Genomic DNA, 16,080 nt, shown 5'->3' on the forward strand with positions numbered 1-16,080 from the left:
AATTTGATAACTAAGAAAATAAAAAAATAAATTTGAAAAATTATTCTTGTTTTTTCTTGTGTTGTCTCTGGATGTGTGCCACATTTTATATTACTTTATCATTATTTCTTTTCTCTTCTGAGTATGGTCTTTCTGGCTAGCTAATTGCAAGGGGTTCCTGTAGGTGAGGACAGAACAGATAACATTCTAGTTTAGCTGGTTTTCCCTGCCACTCTTATCACTTGCTGTAAAATCTGGTTGCCTCCTAAAAATAAGTCTTGCTCCAGTGATTCTCCATGGAGCCTCAACTGCCTGGTTTCTGTGAGCTAACTGAATCCAACAAGCAGCAGGACCTGGGAGAGGGCATGGAGAAGAATCCTGCTACCGCCTGGGTAGTCTGCATTCGGTTTTACACAGGGAAGTAGCTTTTGCCCTTCAGCATGCATTCCCCAGTCTTGCTAAGTGTACTTTCTGTAAGTGATTTCTGAGAATTGCAGTGAGTGCAGCCACACTGACATCAGAACATACATCTCATACATGAAAAATAGACCTAGGGGTTGATTTTGTCTCAGCTGTTCCTAGCTGAAGATGTGAAGTTCCTTCACTTCCATGTGAAGTCCTTGCTACAAGACCTTTCCCAACCATTGCAAGTGCATTTTTTTATTTAGATAATTCTGTCACAGAGAGAAATTTTCAATTTACTTTGAGAAATTTGCATTTAAGAAAAATGCAATGTATCTACCATCCAGTAACTGAGAGTATATAACTACCAACCAAGCGCATATTTTTTCCCTCTTTATATTTTCTTGCAGGTTTCTTATTGAAAAGAGGCTAAACTGAGACCTAGAAGAATTACATTTAGAACATTTGATTGCTTTTCTTTTCAAAGAAAAACATGTTCGTTAAATCCTGATGACAGTAAAAGAGCAGGAGCAAAACAGAAGAGAGATAAATGTTAAGACCTTGCTCTGCGTGATGATTCTCTTGTTGCACATTATTGTCTGTTTAATCTAATCTTTTCTCTAAGTGTTGCCTAAAATAGAAAAACTTTCAGTGTAAATGTTGGACTGGTGGGTGACACCATCCCTCTGATTTTTTTTAAAAATTGATATCATTTATTTATTTCCCAATTATTTTTATTAGTTGGAGGCTAATTACAATATTGTAGTGGTTTTTGCCATACATTCACATGAATCAGCCATGGATTTACATGTGTTCCCCATCCTGAACCCCCCTCCCTCCCTATCCCATCCCTCTGGGTGCTCCCCTTTTTCTCCTCCTGCTCATCTCTATCTCCCTCCTCCCTCTCCTCTTCATCCCTTTGATTTAAAGATTCTGGGGTATAATGAGAAGAAGCTATTGGTGACGGCTATTTCTATAGCAGAATATTTGTCAGAAGCAATGTTTTATGGGAGAACAAACATCTACATGCTGCTATGAGAGGCGGTTTCTTTGACAGTGAAGCAATGATGCTTCCACAAATGGCCTTTACGAATGGTTCCTTTTAAACTTGTCTGTTTGCAGTGATTTTCACCAGTTCTACCATAAGAGGTAATTAAGGTGCGGTTCTTGACCCTGTTATATGAACTTGGTCCATATGTGAGACTAAAGACTTAAAGAGTATGGGCTCTCAAGTCAGAGCAACTGGGTTTAAATTCTAAGTCAGTCACTAGCTGGCTGTGTAATAGATAGTAACTATGGTAACTTGATCTCTGAACCTCAGTTTCCTCATCTATGAACTGAAGAAAAAGAAAACCTATTTTGTGGATCATTGAGAGCAGATCAACTAATAACACAGGTATGTATATCTTTTACCATGGTGTAAAGTAGGTTCTTATTATTTTGTCTAATATGGTTATTGTTACAATAAATTGATTCATTGTGATAAGCAAGTCCATATAACAAAGTTCAGTTCAGTTCAGTTGCTCCGTCATGTCCGACTCTTTGCGACCCCATGGACTGCAGCAGGCCAGGCTTCCCTGTCCATCACCAACTCCCAGAGCCTCCTCAAACTCATGTCCATCACGTCAGTGATGCCATCCAACCATCTCATCCTCTGTTGTCCCCTGCTCCTCCCACCTTCAATCTTTCCCAGCATCAGGGTCTTATCCAATGAGTCGGTTCTTCCCATCAGGTGGCCAAAGTATTGGAGTTTCAGCTTCAGCATCAGTCCTTCCAATGAATATTCAGGACTGATTTCCTTTAGGATGGCCTGCTTGGATCTCTTTGCAGTCCAAGGGACTCTCAAGAGTCTTCTCCAACACCACAGTTCAAAAGCATCAATTCTTCAGCGCTCAGCTTTCTTTATAGTCTAACTCTCACGTCCATACATGACTACTGGAGAAACCATAACTTTGACTAGACAGACCTTTGTTGGCAAAGTCAACAAAATAAGACCCCCAAATGACAGCACCTTAACCCAACATGGACTGCTGGACTAGAAGAGATCAAGCACTATGGAAGATCTGAGATTTCATCCTACTTGCAAGCTAACTGGGTGGCTTGATGCAGTTTTGTGGATGTTGGCAGATGGCACAAGATTCCCGAATCAGACATGAAGGACTGATTTTTACTTTACTATTCACAGCAGGGCGGACAGCATGAGCATATTTAGATCAGTTCCCTTTGTTGCCCTCCACGACCCCAAGCCTCCCGAGGGCAATGTGGAGCCTGTCAGGTGGATGCCTATTTGCAGTGAGTTGGCAAAACAGGAAGAATCCTGTGTTTGGCACTTCCAATCTTTTAGAAGGGGTTGAGAGCAAACCTGCCCAAACTTTGCCCCGAGGGAGAGGTTATCTTTACTCTTCTTCACTGCTAATAAATCTTCCCTCTTCCCCAGAGGGAGATGCTATCTCTATTGCCCAAGATTGCTGGCTTAAAAACATCCTGGAAAAGCGAGTCCAGAACAAAAGCAACTAATGCCTCTACTCCAAAGATGTGCAGACACGTGAGAGAAATATGAAACACGGTCCCCTACAAACACAGAGTGGGTTTGAAGAGGAAACAGGTGAAAAGGAGAGGGTAGAGTAATGTATAATAAATTTTTTTCTTTGATATTCTTTTCTCCTTTTTATTGATGTATAACATACACACAGGTAGATGCATGTATCATATTTCTACAATTCAACTTTCAAAATGGATCACAACCCAGATCAACAAAGGGCTAATCTCCTGCTCCCAGAACACCCCTTGTACTCTCTTCCAACCAATAACCACTCCCCAAGGGTTAATGCTATTGAAGGGTAACTACTAACCATAGATTAGTTTTGCCTGTTTTTGAACTTAATTTAAATGGAACTGTAGGATATATACTCTTTGTGACTGCTTCCCTTTGCAACTAGTTTTTTTTTACTTGACATTATCAGTGGTGGTGAGTATTTATAAATAGTATTTATCCATACTATTATATGTATTTTCCATGGTTTATTTTAATGCTGTATAATATTCCCTCATGTGGCAATATGGCATCTACCCATTCTACTGTTGATAAGCATTTATTTAAGTCCTGGCTTTGGATTATTACAAATATTGCTGCTATGAACATTGCAGCATGAGTCTTCTGGTGAGTATATATTTGCATTTCTGCTGGGTATATACCTATGAGGAAAAATTCTAGGCTTGAAAGTTTTGAATGGGTTAAAATATGCTAATACCAAGCCCTGCTTTTACAATAATAATTTCTCCTGGTTCTTTATTATTTGCCTCCAAAGAGTACATCTGCAGCAGCTTGAAACAACATGCCACTCTACGTCCATGATTAAAATAAAAGAGTTTTTAGAAGCCAGTTTGAATTAGACATTCTCATCGGCCTACATGTGAAGTTTTAATTAAAATACATTCACATTAAGACTCCATCAGTTGAGTGCAGCTATTCACTTTTGCTGCAAAACAAGCAAGGAGGCAAAGATAGACTTGAGGCATTTGCAGCATGCATACCCAAAAGTAGAACGGACAAAACAGAAGTGGAAGCTAATATGGAAAGAAAATGTCTGTGACAGAAAGTCCCAGTCATGCTAGAAGAGCAGCTTAAGAAGAAATTGGTATGAATATATTCCCTATATTTGGAATACTCAATTGGCTGTGTGAGCAAATAAAATGGTGTGAAAAGAGTGGGTTTACTGGTTAGATTCACTGAGCCAGGCGAAAATAGCAGGTAAAAACATTAATCCACAGAAGCAATTCCCTAAACAGTAAGATTCTATCTGCCCGAATATAGAAAAATCGGGAAGTTTAAGAGCTGTAGCCAAACCCAGAGACATGAAAGGCAAATGAGAAAGCCATAAAGGGTAGAAATCAGGCCAGGTCTCTAAGGACATCTTTAAAAAAAAAAAATAAAAAAAAAACAACCTACGAACCACATATATTTCTTTATAGGACAAATGCAAGAAACTACAATCTGAAGCAAAAAAGTAATGCCACTTGCAAAAGATACTGAAAAGTCTACTGATAAGTGTTCATTAAATATCCAGAGAAATGGATCACGCTGATGGAACTGCCAGGGGAATCCAAGGAATCTATCTATTCAGCTATTTCCTTTTTAAGTTTTAATGTTTCCTCACTGCCTCACTGCATTTTGGTTTCTCTTTTGAAAAGACGTGGGGAGGAAATGTTCCAAGAAAAATGAAAAAGGAGTAACTTAGGCAGAATGAATTTCAATCACCAAAAGCCAGTGATGGGAAGGCCCTTCCCAGATGGAGGAGGTTCGTGGCAACTTACAAATGGGCTGGGGTGAAGGAGAACAGAGGTGCCACATCTGATCATTTTCCCTGCAGCAGCAGCCTTAGGGACTGAGCACTCACTGCTTTAGGGAATGGGGCACGTTTTAGTAGTAATAGGAGACTTAGTGCAAAAAATCATAAACTTTAATTTTGTAATTTGTATATAATTTATGTTTACTACATTTATATTTACTAATATGAGTGTGCCCTAAGCAATGGTTTTCCAAATTTGGTCCCTAGACCAGCAATGTGAACATCACCTGGGAATTTGTTAGAACTGCAAACTACCAGTTGGGGCCCAGTCATCGGAGTTTTACCAAGTCCTCCAAGGGATTCTGAGTCATGCAAAAATCTGAGAATCACTGCTCTAAAGTACTCAAAGAATTCAAAAGAAAAAGGAAAATCAAAAGTCTCTATTCACCAGTACCCACTTCTCTGCAGGTAGCCTTGTGATCTGATTTGGAGTAAAACCTAATAAACCTTTTCTAGGCTTTAACAATATCCACATTCAAAACAGGTGAAGATATACATACACACAAACATATTAGCAGATCTTTTTCGCTCTTGGTACCTCTGGTTGGGATTCTGCAAGATATCAATATGTTGTCTCACAAAAGGTGAAACCCTTTAAGGAAAGGCTCAGTCTTGTTCTGTGAATTTCAAAAGCCTGATTATAGTGTAACCTAAAGATGATGAATCAGAGTAAATTTCCTTTGACCCAAGGATAGATGAGATTTTCTAGGTGAAGGCAGAGGGGAGCCAAGAGGGGAATTGCTCAGAGCTTACAGACTAGAAAATCCTGAGAAGGGGTCCTAGGCCCTCAACTCCCACCCCAGCCCTCAAACAAACTCCTGACTCAGGGGGATCAGGGTGTAGAAACCCTTGGGTTTTCTTTGTTTTGTTTTGCTTTGTTTTGGTTGGGGGAGCTGAGAGCTCAGTGGCTTCTAGGAGCTCAAGAGCTATCTCTATTTTCTGTCCATTCATGGGGCTTGCTACAGTCTCCAAGGATTCCCCATGCCGTTCTATGGTATGGTTGTGAAAGAAGGGCCCATGTTCTTGAATGGGGTACCCTAGACTCTAGAGTGGTATAGGATCTCAGAATGTCTTCCATGTGTATGAGAGTGACAAAGACATGGCACAGAGAGTGGGCACATGCAAAGAGATGTTACTCGCAGGAATGAGTCAGGATGCACAGACCTAAGTGGCCTGGACCATAAAAATATGCCCAGGGAAAGAGTGTAGCGATTTATTGAAGTAAGAACACTTAACATGAGATCTGTTCTCTTAACAATATGATCCAGTAGTCCCGCTTCTGGATATTTAGGCAAAATAATTGAAATTAAGATCTCAAAGAGATATTAGCATGTACATGTTCATTGCAGCACTATTAACAAGAGCCAACACATAGAAACAATATAAATGTCCAGCAATAGATGAATGGATAAACTGTAATAAGGATAATGAACATAGACAATAATACTGTACTATTATATAATTATCTAACGTGATAAATATCACTACAAAGCAATCATTTACAATATATAAGTGTATCAAAGTAACACATTGTACCCCTTAACTTTACACAATGTTATGTGTCAAATATATTCAATAAAAAACAGAAGTCAATTCATTTAAAAATTAATACAAATATTTGTGAGAAACCAAAATAGCAAATTACTACATTATGACCATCTTTGTGATTATTAATGAGTGGATAACTTTGGGACATTAAAGACCTGGGGGGAATGTGAAATATACATGCAATAGAACATTACTCAGCCTTACAAAAAAAAAAAGGGAAATTCTGCAACATATGACAACATGGATGATCTTTGAGGACAGTATGCTAAACTAAATAAGCCAGTCACAAAAGGATAAATATGATAAATACCACTTACATGAGGTATCAAATTCATAGACTCATAGAGCAAAATAGTGGTTGCCAGGGTTGAGGGGTGGGAGCTTGGAAATACTGTAGAATATTTTAAATCTGGTAAGATAAATTCTCCCCTCACTTCTTTCTTTTCCCAATGAAGTGAAGTGAAGTAAAAGTCGCTCAGTCGTGTCTGATTCTTTGCGACCCCATGGACTATGGGGACTGTATAGTCCATGGAGTTCTCCAGGCCAGAATACTGGAGTGGGTAGCCTTTCCCTTCTCCAGGGGATCTTCCCAACCCAGGGATCGAACCCAGGTCTCCTGCATTGCAGGCAGATTCTTTACCAACTGAGCCACAAGGGAAACCCTCTTTTCCAAATATCTTTGGCTATTATGTTTTAACCTTTCAAACGAACATAAAATTTAATTTGTCATACATTATTAAATATCTTATTAAGAATTTTGTTTGCTACTGAATCCATGTAATAATTTGGTATATTTTTGAGGCATATTTGAAAATTCAGTTTTCAAGTTGAGGTATAATTTACATGTAACATGTTAGTTTCAGGTATATAGCATAATGCTTTGATAAGTGTAAAATTCATTATCACACAGTTAAATTTTTCTTGAGACGAGAACTTTTAAGACCAACTCTCTTAGCAACTTTAAAATATCGAATACAGTATTTTAACATGTGGTACATTTACATCCTCAGAAGTGATATAGTTTATAACTGGAAAATTGTAACTTTAGACAACCTTCACCCATTCCTCCCACCCTTCACCCCGCCTCTGGCAACCATCAATCGATTCTCTGTACAGTTGGATATTTTTTAATATTCACTCTTAAATTCATCATCATAGTATGACTCTTATTTAGATTTTCTTTTATGCCTTTCAGTGTTTTTTCCTAAAATAGATCACACTTCTTTTTAATCTTATTCACAGGAAATTTTTGAAAACAGTTTTTTTTTTGCTATTGTGAGTGGGGTATTTCTTCCATAGCAATTTTTTTGTTGTTCACTCAAGAAATATTTATTGATAGGTGGTATGAGTGCACTGTATTTGAAAGTGGTTATTTTTGATGCATAGCAAAACTTTAAGGACTTTGGTATTCCTATTGTATATCTGGCCACCTTTATGGATTTCCTAATTGGTTTTATAGTTTTGTGATTGGTTCTCTCAGATTCATAGTATCTGTAAATTATCATAATTTTTTCTTTTCCTTGCTGATATTTTTAGTTCTTCTTACATTTTAATGTCCTATTACATTGGCTAGGCTTTCCAGAACAGTGTTGTGGAGATAATGAGAATTCTTGTCTTGTTCCTACTGAAAATGAGAATGCTATTCAAATTTCCCTGTTAACTATGATGTTTACTGTAAGTTTCTGGTAGGTAGTCACTCTCAAGTCAAGAAATTTATATTCTTAGAATTACCGAGAATTTTTATTAGGAAAGTTTTTAAATTTTATCAAAATAATTTAGCATTGAGTAGAAGTAATATGATTTTCTATTTTGTTAATGTGATTAATTACATTAATATAGTTCTTAGTACAAATTATCCTTGCATTCCTAGAATGAATCCTTGGATCTAACACTCTTTCACTCGTAATTTTTTTTTGCTCATTTCATTTAGACTTCTACATTTATTTTTGTGAGATTGGCTTACAAGGTCTTATAAGACTTGAATATCAGGGTTATGCTAGGCTAATATATCAGCAAACTTTTCTTCATTTTTTATGCTCTAACAAATTTTAAGTGGAAAAAATATTTTCTGTTCTTGATGAGATTGGTAGAATTGACCTGAGAAACGAATTGGGCCTGTTACCTTTTGAACGATGGCTATTTTTATTACTTTCTGAATATTTTATAACTATTTACCCTTTCAGTCTATCTTTGTCTTCTTCAGTCTGATTTGGGAATTTATATATTTTTCTAGGGAATCATCCATTTTATCTGAAAGGAGCAGGAAGTTTGCTGAGGATCCTCATGATTTCCAGTGTAATAAAGAATTTTCTTGGGCCTGAAAAAGTTTAGTGTTATTCCTTCAAGGAACTGATTTTCTTTTCTCTTTCTCCCCTTCACATTTTTCCTCAGTTTGTTTCTAAAGTCCAAAAGTTGCCAGGCTCTGTTCTGCTTTTTTTTTTTTTTCCCCAGCCACAACTCATGCTGCAGAAATCCTCCCTTCAGCTCTTCGGAATTTACTCTTCTTGTTCCTCTCTCAGACATCACTCAGTCTCCTTATTCCAGAAATCCCTTCACATTTTGGACCACTTTTGTAATTCCTTATTTTGTCTTTTCCAGTACCTGATAGCAGTGCTTGTCAAACTTTAAGGTGTATACAATCACATGAGGATGTTGTCAAGATGGAAATTCTGCTTCAGAGGACCTGGGCTGGACCCAAGAATCTGCATTTCAATCAATCCCGTGCTGCTCTGGGTCCTTGGACCACATTTTGGGTAGCATTGAAAGAAGACTTGAAGATCCCTTGATGTAATTTTCTCAAGGGTTAAACCAACAGATTCATAGCAGTTAAGAGCCATGTGTCTTTAGTAATGGTTAATCCAGGTCCTACTTAATATATCATGTTGCTTTCTACCAAGTTGCCTTTAGGTCTTTGCAGATAAAGTCAAGTGAAAGGAGAGTATATCCCATTTACATGTAATGCCTTTTTAGTTCAACCATACACTATGTATCTCAACAAAAGGAGTTTTGTTACAGCCAATATCTTCAAGGATAACAGTAAATTTTGCTTTCATGCTCCTACCCTGATGAAGGCCACTTACAGAAGAAAGCAATGCTGCTGGTGTTAAAAAGACCAGATTACCATCACCATCATCCTATCACTAGTACCATTTTCGTGCTAAAGCATGTTCCCCCCACTCCTGACCAATCTCTCAGTTTGTTTCTACACTACATTCCAGTAACTTCACTGTCATAAACCTATACATACTAGAAAGTGAAAGTTATTTAGTTGTGTCCGACTCTTCACAACCTTATGGACTATACAGTCCATGGAATTCTCCAGGCCAGAATACTGGAGTGGGTAGCCTTTCCCTTCTCCAGGGGATCTTCCCAACCCAAGGCTTGAACCCAGGTCTCCCGTATTGCAGGCTGGAGTGCCTAGCAAATAGTAAAGGATCTTTGTTGAAAATATAAAGGTAAATTTAAAAATTGAATTTTCCCTATTGTCAAAGGAAAGTGTTGTCTTCTCCCTCTCCATTAGAGCACTCCCCTTATAAATCTAATATCTGTGACTTCTTTCTCTAACTCTTTGATATGTATGCAAATCTTTGCAAGGGCTAGGTAAACCTTATGTCAACTTTACAACTAAGGAATGTTTTTGTTAACGGTCTAATAACCATCTCTTTGAAATGTAAACCTTAAGGAAGACAGTGCCTCTATTTTTCTGTTGCCTTGGGAATCTAGCTTAGGTGCCTCTCTCTGAGCTATAAACCATTTCCTTCTCATAGAGATAAGAGAAATTTTAGTATTCCTTTGGATAAAAGCAATTAGCAAAAAAAAAAAAAATGGCTGCTTCAATTACCAGGTGAACTCTGGATGAACTATAAAAGAATGCATAGCAAAGGGTGCTGTCAAGTTTTCTCATAAGAAGACAAGTTACCATTAATGTAGTGAATATGTATCTAATGGATTTTAACTGCTCGGCTATATAAAAATAATAGGATTTCTTTCTTTCTATTCTTATCTGATTTCCTATGAAGAAGCACATTGTAATCTGACTTAATACTTTTTCAAAAAATAAATCTGTTTTCTTTCTTTTCAACATTTTGTGGAGAGGATTTTGGGGGTTGACAGAATTTAAAATGTTCCCCAATAAGGGAGAAAAAGGGACAGAAGCAAAAATAAAACAGAATAGGAAGTCAGCAAAGGAAAGGGGAAAGAAGAAAGGGAGGTAGGAAGAAGGGGATATCCACATGAAAAAAAAAATGAATGTAGATACAGACCTTACACCCTTTACAAAAATTAACTCAAAATGGACCAAAGACCTAAATGTAGAATGCAAAACTATAAAACTCCTAGAAGATAACATAGGAGAAAATCTAAATGACTTTAGGCATGGTGATGATTTTTTAGATATAACACCAAAGGCGTGATCCATGAAAGACAGAACTGATGAGACGGGCTTCATTAAATTTAAAAACCTCTGCTCTGTGAAAAACAATGTCAAGAGAATGAAAAGACAAGACAGAAAATAGGGAAAACATTCATAAAGATGCATCTGAAAGAGGATTGTTATCCAAAATATACAAAATACTCTTAAAAGTAAATAATAAAAAAGTGAACAATCCAAATATAAAAGTGGGCAAAAGAATTGAATATGTGCCTCACCAAAGATACACAGATGGCAAGTAAGTATATGAGAAGATGTTCAACATGATATATAGGGAATTGCAAATTAGAATGACACATTATTCTACACTTACTTGAATGGCCAGAGTCTGAATAGCAAATAATGTTGAGGATGTGAATCAACAGGAACTCAATCAATACATTGATTGACGGGGGAATGCAAAATGGTATAGCAACTTCAGGAAACAGTTTGGCAGATTCTTACAAAAGTGGGGAAAAAAAAAAAAACTTTTACCATATGATCCAGCAATTGTGCTTCTTGGTATTTACCCAAATGAACTGAAAACATGTCCATACAAAAACCTTGCACTTGACTGTTTATGGCAGCTTTATTCATAATTGCTAAAACTTGGAAGCAACCAACATGTCCTTCAGTACAAAAACGAATAAATAAATTGTGGTATATCCAGACAATAGAATATTATTCAGTGCTAAATAGAAATGAACTCTCAAGCCACGTAAAGACATGGAAGAAACTTAAATGCTTTTTACCAAGTGCAAGAAGGCAATCTGACAAGACTACATACTCTATGATTCCAACTGTATGACATTCTAGAAAAAACTATAGAAGCAACAAAAAGATTAGGGGTCATCAGTGATCAGTGGGGAGAGAGGGATGAGTAAGCAGAACAAAGAGGATTTTTAGGACCATGAAACCAGTCTGTAGGATATTATAATTGTGGGTATGTGTCATTATATATTTGTCCCAACCTATAGAACGTACAACACCAAGAATGAACCCTAATATAAACTATGGACTTTGGGAGAACAACATGAGTCAGTGCATGTTCATGCACTGTAGCTACCTTAATAAATAAAAAAAATATCTATTTAATTAAAATTCTAAAGCTTCACTTGGCGTGAAGGATGGTAGAAAAAGTGACAGAAATGGATGTACCTTGGCTTTGAGGAGTAACTGTGTTTTATTTGTAGCATGCTCGCCCCAGGGAGACCAGAGGAAAGGCCAAGCATGAGCTGTAATCTTTATCTCCAATCTGTCTAGTCAGATTTTTGATCCACTAGAGAGGACCAAGTGTGAGACAGAGATTGCAAAACAATATGGACTGCAGGATAATAATAATAATAAAACTTTGTGCTTTGCCTTTTTTCTTTTCCTGATACGAAATAGGAAATGACAGCATGATGATCTATAAATAATGTTTACCTTTGTCAACTACAAATTGGCACTTACCAAGAGCATTGCCAATGACTGAACAACAAGGCATTAGCCATCTGCCTCTACTGAGACTGAACCCCACGCTGCTATAGCTGGTGACCTTCAACAACCCCTGAGGGAGGTCAGGGTGGAGTGAGGCACTCTGTGCTCCAGGGAATCTGGTGGGACAGGTCTTTAGATAGTTGGATGTTTTTAGGAACAGATTTTATTATCTCAATCCTTGCAGCTTATATCTAGAGAAGCACTAAATTCCTTCGTGGTGACATCAGACCCTCATGACTAACAAAAAAACCTTTTGTAAATTGAGTGCTTCATGGTATTGAACTCCCCCTTCACCAAAACCTTATATACTGACTTTCCCCCATTGCTGCTTTGGAGCAGTCTCTCAGAGCTATCTGAGATGCTGCCTCCCGGGCTGCAGTCCTCATTTTGCTCCAAGTGAAACTTAACTCGCAACTCTCAAGTTGTACATCTTTTTTAGTCGACACCTTGATTTCTTTATCAAGGCATAAACAGATCATGTATGTTTTGCCTGGTTTTCAGTAAAAATACTTTAAACAGAAATGAATGCAGCGGGGTGGGGGAGAGAGGCTCAACGGGGAAGGGATATGTGTATACTTACAGCTGAAACACATTGTACTACACACATCAACATAACATTGTAAAGCAATTATTCTCCAAAAATTTTAAAGAAATGAATTATGAGCTGAAACAACCCTTCATATCAAGGAATATTTTGATGCTGGAATACAAGTTTCACAGTGAAGTCTGTGATTTGAGGACTTTGAGAGATAATTAGAAAGAATATCCATAATCTCTTGTTTTCTAGTAGTCAATTATTTAGCAGTAAGTAGAAATATTTTTATTTTTAAATAAAATGTTAAATTCTTAATCATGTCTTTAATGTTCTCTACATATGTATCTTTTAGGGGTAGGAAGGAAACTCTTTTCTCTTGTCCACGAAAGACAAATGGTCATGTATACTTAATGCCTTCTTTAGGAAGTACTGGAAGAAAATTCCCACTCTTCTCTCTACCTCACACTTGGTCCTCTTTGGTGGATCAGAAACCTGATTAGAGAGATTTGAGATAAAGACCACATCTCATGCTTGGCCTTTCCTCTTGGTCTCCCTAGGGCAAGCATGCTCACAAACAAAACACAGTCATTCTTCAAAACCAAAGTACATCCATTTATGCCACTTTTTCTCCCATTCTTCATGCCATGTGAGGCTTTAGAATTTTAATTAAATAGATATTTATTTATTGTCTTTTTCTGCCCATGAAGAATGCAAGCTCCCTGAAGGCAAAGATGGTGTCCTTTTATTGACTGTCCTTTTATTGACAGCACAGACACTGGCAAAATTCTTTACTCATACTATATGTACACAGTACAAAGTCTGTTGCATGCTGAAAATAATTCTCTTATCCTATGTTTAGTCAACTCAGACTTCCAGCTTTCCCTTGAATATTCTCTAGGTTTTCCTACTGCCATGCCTTTTTTATGTCATTTCTTCATGTAATGCTCTTTTCCATTAATTCCTACCCTTGGTCTCATTTTTTCCTTTTTGAAATCTTACTGATCCCTCAAGGTCTATCTCATTCTCAGACATCCTCAGTGATTTCTCTCCTGATAAACTCAACCAAAATGATCTACTCCTGTTAAACCTCGCAATACTTTTATTTCTCTTGAAGAAAGAATTCATGGAGCCTGGACTCCATCTCAGGCCTGTCCTTGCTGATAGTGCTAGGCCGCCTCTCCAGTGGACTCTGAACTCTGTGCTTAGCGCCTGTGGGAATGACAATGGAAGGATAAGACCCCCCTCTGGGCAGGGGAATCTTGAAGATCACATCCTGGTTAAGAGAAAACAGACACTAATCACCCCTGCCTCGGACAGTATCTATCGGAATGTAACCACAGGCTTATTGGTTATTAACTGGTTGGAATATAACTGCGAGCTTATTGGTTATTAACTGTTTGAACACATAACACGTGAATGATGGGGTTATTGTGATTGTATTTACCCTTCCTTCGTAAGCCTCAAGGGATTTGGGCTGGTGGGTTTGGACATGTACACACGGGGTATAAAAGATTTTCACAAATGCTGGTCGGGGTCCTTGGCTAAGAGTAGACTCTGCCTTGGGCCTGCCGGTGTAATAAACTGCACTCCACTATCTGCATTGTCCTTCTGAGTGAGTTTGTTTCCCGGAAAGCATGGCTATAACACTCTGAAATAGTTTACCATGTTTAAACTGACATTTTATTCAATTACATGCATGCTCTCTCCCTTCCTTTTGATTATAAGTTTTCAAAGGATAAGAATTATTTTTTGTGGGGCTTGAGAGGGAGGTTCAAAAGGGAGGGGACATGTGTATACTTATGACTGATTTACATTGTTGTATGGCAGAAACCAATACTACATTGTAAAGCAATTTTCCTCCAATTAAATAAAAGGAACTGTGTTTTAGTCATCCTTCTATCTCCGACAGCACCTGAAACTGTGGATGATTTGAAAATGTTCTTTTTTGTTCTGGTATTACCAGTATGACTCTATTATTTAAGTTTATTTAATCCATAGATTCAATAGCAAATATATTAACTGATTACCTAAGTCACAGCCTGATTTACTTACATTGCTAAGCAACAGGTATTGAGTTTTACAAACAAATAGCATGACTTACATATTTAGTAGTTCATAAAATATGATTTCTAGTATGCTTATAAATGTTGGTTCAGCTTTCTAAGTGAAAAAGTTGTATAACAATTTTGATATGACTATAGAGTGGCTGTACCATTAGCCTAATCATAAGCATCTTTAGATACGCAGATTTACTTTTCCAGACTACTGAAGAGCTATAGTTAATATGCTATAGATTTTTATAATTTTAAAAACCTAAGAGATGTATTATTTAAGATAAAAATGTGAGATAATTATGAATGAACATTTTATTTTCTCATTTATAAGAACTTGGACTCCTTAAGGTATTTGGTAAATATAAAAATGTTACTTTCCAAAAGCTGTAAGATGCAAATTCCTAACTGCTGAAGGTTTAATTTTGTTAGAACATGTAGCACCAGATAATGTAAGGAAGGTCTATATTCTGCTTAAAGCCTGGGACATTTGATTTATTGCTCCCTGTCAGAGTAGTAGTTGGCACCCTCTGCTTACATAGGTCTATTTTACTAGCATTGTAAAACAGTACAGAGAACGGGCTATGCTTGTAAAATCATTCTTCAGTCTTATTATTTGGTTCTTTTTGACAATTATACCCAATCTTTTAATGCTAAGTCAATTTCAAATGTCAAAAATACAATGAATACTTGTACACATGCTTTACTACTCAAATACAGGAGTGCTTATTTCCACTAAGACCTATTCATCCAAAAAATGATGGAGATGATTTAACTTAAGTGGGCATATTATAAAATTTCAATTGCAGTTAGGATCTGTTCAATGTCTGAGGCTTTTCTTTCTGAGAACGAATAACCCACAAATTGGTAAAGTAACACTGGTCTGAGCCACCTGCATGTTCTTTTGCTCATCTTTTAAAACTTATAAATAGGGACCCATTTTTTCTATTAAGGCTGGCACATTTTACGCATCCTTTTTTGACTTTCATTAAAGGGATTTTGGGCTTCCCTGGTGGCAGTGGTAAAGAAGCCACCTGTCAATGCAGGAGATGTGGGTTTGATCACTGGGTTGTAAGATCCCCTGGAGAAGGAAATGGCTACCTTCTCCAGTATTCTTGTCTGGAGAATTCCATGGACAGAAGAGCCTGGAGGACTACAGTCAATAGGGTTGCAAAGACTTGCAAAGAGTCCAACATGACTAAGTGACTAAACAACAATAACAAAAGGAATTTGTTTCCCATATCACATAATGACATTTGTATACCCCAGCTTCTGTTGTGTTGTTTGAGGATACTTTATTCAACAAAGCTTTGCTGCTGTCGGTTTTAC

Source organism: Cervus canadensis, chromosome X, assembly GCF_019320065.1.
Source record: "Cervus canadensis isolate Bull #8, Minnesota chromosome X, ASM1932006v1, whole genome shotgun sequence".
In the NCBI taxonomy this organism is placed as follows: domain Eukaryota; kingdom Metazoa; phylum Chordata; class Mammalia; order Artiodactyla; family Cervidae; genus Cervus; species Cervus canadensis.